Genomic DNA, 4,790 nt, shown 5'->3' with positions numbered 1-4,790 from the left:
GGTTCCACAGCCAGCACAGCTTGTGCCCAGACCAGCTCCAAGTCTCCTTTTCAAACAACTCTCTCAGCGTTGGTCCTCACTCCTCCTCCCACAAGGGCTCAAAATTAGTCCAAGATGCTGAACAGATGCCATCCTGTTCCACATCACGGACATTTATTCCAATAAATGCCCAGCTGCGTTGCCAGCTCTTATTTTCCATGAACAGATAAACTCTGATTCCTAAATTTGGGCTGAATCAGAATGCCCTATCACACTCTTCTCCTAGCCTACCCTCTCCTGGCCTGCCCCAACCTGTCGAAACCTATACTTTATGTCATCTGGTGGGAACAACTGGCAGTTAGTGAGTTTATGTCCCTGCCTTAGCGTGAAGTCCGCTTTCTCCAGAAGGGTTATTTGACTCTCGGTTTCCCAGTACTTAGCCTAGTGCCTGGAAAGAATAGTATTTAGTGTTAAGTGAATGAATGGGCAATATATTTTTCTATAAAGGACAGAGGCTGGTACAGAGGACAGAACGGTTGAGATTGTCAGAGGAAAATTAGGGGAGGCCTACTGGAAGAGGGGATGTATTGGCTGGATTGCAAAAGAATTTTCCAGGTCATAGAGGTGACAGGGCATTTGAGGTAAGGATAATATGTCTCAAGGCAGGAAGCCATGGACAGCACGGGGCACTAGAAGCAGTGTGGTTCTACTAGGTATAAACTCAAAGTGGGGGGAGCCCAAGTGGCTCAGCGGTTTAGCGCCGCCTTCAGCCCAGAGCCGGATCCTGGAGACCTGGGATTGAGTCCCACATCGGGCTCCCTGCATGGTGCCTGCTTCTCCCTCTGCCTGTGTCTCTGCCTCTCTGTCTCTCTCTGTCTCTCATGAATAAATAAATAAGAATCTTACAAAAAAAACAAACAAACAAGCAAACTCAAAGTGGGAGGTTGAGGGTTGCAGATATAGGTTGCAGATATAGGCCAGAGCTAGATCAAGAGTTCTTTAGGCCACGCTATGCAAATAAATTGTAAAGTTTCAATTAATGTAATACACTAGCACTACTGGCATGATGATAGGAAAAACTGTTCCATCTATAACAAACTGACTTGTACAGCATGACTATTAGATGCACTTGCATGCTTAATGAGCGAGACACAGGCATTGAATACACAGGCCAGCTTTTCAATCCCCGTTCTAGCACTTACTTGGTTCCAACACTCACTGGCTGGGTTCCTTGGCGACAATTTCCTTAACCTCACTAAACATCAGTTTCTTCATGTCTAAAACTGGGTCAATAATTATTCCTGTCTCATAAAATTTTGTGAACATTAAATGAGATAACATGCATAAAACTCTTAGCACAGTGCCTTAATATGTGCTCAGTAAATACTATTACTTTTTTATTTGTTTATTTTAAAGATTTTATTTATTCATAGAGATGCAGAAAGAGAGAGAGAGAGGCAGAGACACAGGCAGAGGGAGAAGCAGGCTCCATGCAGAGAGCCTGATGTGGGACTCGATCCCGGGTCTCCAGGATCATGCCCTGGGCTGCAGGCGGCGCTATACCGCTGCACCACCGGGGCTGCCCTTTTAAATTTATTTTATTATTTTAAAGATCTTATCTATTAATTTGAGACAGAGGGATACAGAGAGAGAGAGAGCAGGAGGAGGAGGAGAGGAAGAAGGAGGAGAAGCAGATTCCCCACTGAGCCAGGAGCCAGATGTGTGGCTCAACGCCAGGACCCTGAGATCATGACCTGAGCCAAAGGCAGATGCTTAAACCATCTGAGCCACCCAGGCGCCCCCTTTAATTTTTTTTACATTTATTTATTTTTATAATAATCTCTACACCCAATGTGGGGCTCAAACTCACGACCCTGGGATAAAAAAGAGTCGCATGCTCTCTCGACTGAGCCAGCTAGGCATCCCTTATTATTTTTTAAACTGTCTTCCCAAGTTTGCTTGAGCATGACCTTGGCACAGGCCATGCTGAGACAGGTGGAATACTAATGTTGATGGTTAGAACATGTCACCCCTGCCTGGTTCACCAGTAGCACTGAACCGGAACACTTCCAAAGAGATGAAATTGATGCAGTGTGGGGTAACAGGTCATTTTGTGAACAGTGGTAAATGATGCAACTCTCCAGGGATTGAAGGAACAGGTCAGACTGCCACTGGACTGTCAGGCCGACTGAAAGGTAGGATGCTCTGGCGAGCTGGGAACTTGCTGGGGCCTGCATGCCTATGACAAAACAAGCATTTGTCCTTAACTGGTGGCTGGGTATGTTGCCATTTCCCTACTTTATTTTTTCCTACAGTTCTTTCTTTTCTTTTTTTTTTTTTTAAGATTTATTTATTTAAAAAAAGATTTATTTATTTATTCTATCACAGACATAGAGAGAGAGAGAGAGAAGCAGAGACATAGGAAGAGGGAGAAGCCAGTTCCCTGCAGGGAGCCCAAGGCAGGACTTCATCCTGGATCCCCGATCCCAGGATCAAAGCTCAACCACTGAGCCACCCAAGAGTCCCACCATTTCCCCTACTTTAAAAAGCAGTTTAGGGTCTTGGGGTCCCCCACCTGTGTGGCAGCCACTGTCCTGGAGCCTGCCGGAGGGGCATGGCTGAAACCGGTGGAACTTGAGCCTCTAGCATCAGCTTGACATAACGTGGAGCTGCTGCAGAAACCAGATTATGGGGGCTATTTATGCTCCCACACCCTCCCTGCAGAACCCTGAAGCTCTGCTCTTGCACTGACGCCCTTCTATGTGGAACTGGCTCAGGCTGGTTAAGGACTCAGACTCTCAGAAAACAATGGGACTGATGTGAATGCAGTTTTGGAAAAACATGTGGATGGTGCATAGTGTAACATTCCACCACAGCAGCCAGTGGCCAGTCAACTCGGGGAGGCACCAGCAGAGGCAGGTCCCACTCCTGGGCCCCAGACTGACCTCGCAGAACCCCAGGGTGAATGAAAAGTCAGATCCCCACCACGGGGGACTGAGAAGAAAAAGTGACTGGCAAGCTGCTATCAAAAGATATACTCTGACCAAAATATGGCTTATGAAAACCATTGGTAGAGGAGATAAAATTCGGATGACAAAGCATATCATAACATCCAAGAACTGAAAAATTATGCTGAAAATGCACAAAACTCTCTCTTCATTTAACACTGGAAGTATGGGGTAAAAAGGAACTTCATACAGACCATGCCCAAGTCACACTGGAAAAGCACAGGGCATTGTCACATGCTTGAGAACAACGCCCTATCATGGTAGCAGAAGACGGGTGTTCCTTCCCTTGGATATTTGCATGTTTGACAAACACAATACATGGTGTTTCTCTGGAAGAACCAAGATATAAATCTGAGAGATGAAATATTTATGTCCTTGCTGGCCCAGTACGCTGGGCACTTAAAGCATGCTAGACCTTTCAACAAAAGTGTTCTCATGAAAACATTTCCTGCTTTTCTTTGAGTTGCTCTGGAGGACTGCTTAAAGAAAGTTCAACAAAGAATTTTTACATATTCCACCCATCTTCACAGCAGAAGAATGCTTCCATTACTTCCATTATCTGTGTATGTTTCGTCATGAAGAGAAAGGACTCAAAATAACTTCATAATATTGAAAAAAAGCAGTGTCGTTAGGAGAAAACAGAGTTATATGTTTGTGACTTTGTAGTAACCCAAGAATTGTTTTTATTTTTATTTTTTAAAAGAGTTCACGTATTTATTTGATAGAAAGTGAGACAGAGCATAAGCAGTGGGGAGCAGCGAGGGGAGAGGGAGAGGCAGACTCCTCAATGAGCAGGGATCCCCATTCAGGGTTTGATCCCAGGACCCCAGGATCACGACCCGAGCTGAAGGCAGACACTTCACTGACTGGGCCACCCAGGCGCCCTCAAGAATTTTTTTTAAACAGAACTTCTGTTCACTAGAAGACACCACTGAGAACGTAAAGAGGTAAGATCTTTTCAATATGTGTATCTAATTAAAAAAACTCATAGTAGGAATATATAAAGAACATTTACAAATCAATGAGAGAGACAACTTAATAGAAAAAGGAGCAAAGTCCTTAGTTGACATTTTGCCGGATATGACAATGGCCAATAAACATACAAAAAGGTGCTCAGAAAAACAAAACAAAACAAAACAAACAAACAAAAAACCCAAAAAGGTGCTCAGGGTAATTTATTAGTCATGAGGGAAAAGCAAATTTAAACTATAATGCACTGGGACACCTGGGAATTTTGGGTTGGTTTAACAATGAATGACTTTTGAGATACATGATTCTTAATAAGAATAGAGTAGTAGTTATGATTGTGCCTTGATTAAAATGTTGGTGGTACTACTTGCTAGCTCTCTGATGTTGAGCCCATTATCTAACCTTTCGTACGTTAATTTCCTTATATGTGAAATGGGAGTAATGGTACCTTTCTCCCAGGGTAGTTATGAGATTTACATGAATTCATATTTGAAAAGCATTAGAATGGTGTTTAGTGCATAGTATATTTGGACTTCTTAGTCAAATAACACCTAAAATTAAGTAAAAGTAGTCTCTGATCATGAATACATAGAGAAAATAATAGACTTTAACTTATACAAAATTTTATTTCATCCTTTTCGATATGTTGGCAAATTGAACTCCAATAAAAAAATATACAAAAAATAATAATGGCTTTCAGCAAAGTCCTGGGATCGAGTCCCACATCAGGCTCTCTGCATGGAGCCTGCTTCTCCCTCTGCCTGTGTCTCTGCCTCTTTCTCTCTCTGTGTGTGTGTCTCTCATGAATAAATAAAATCTTTTTTAAAAAAAGAC

General features: G+C 43.1%; 1 pseudogene; it reads left to right on the top strand.

The window, feature by feature from the left end:
* Nucleotides 1-2,772: 2,772 nt before the first annotated feature.
* Nucleotides 2,773-3,653, top strand: LOC112917950 (NADH dehydrogenase (ubiquinone) complex I, assembly factor 6-like; annotated as a pseudogene).
* The last annotated feature ends 1,137 nt before the right edge of the window (nucleotides 3,654-4,790 follow it).

Source organism: Vulpes vulpes, chromosome 15 (genome assembly GCF_048418805.1).
Source record: "Vulpes vulpes isolate BD-2025 chromosome 15, VulVul3, whole genome shotgun sequence".
NCBI classification, from domain to species: domain Eukaryota; kingdom Metazoa; phylum Chordata; class Mammalia; order Carnivora; family Canidae; genus Vulpes; species Vulpes vulpes.
The sequence above is the reverse complement of the archived record's forward strand: the minus strand, read 5'-3'. Positions and strand labels throughout refer to the sequence as shown.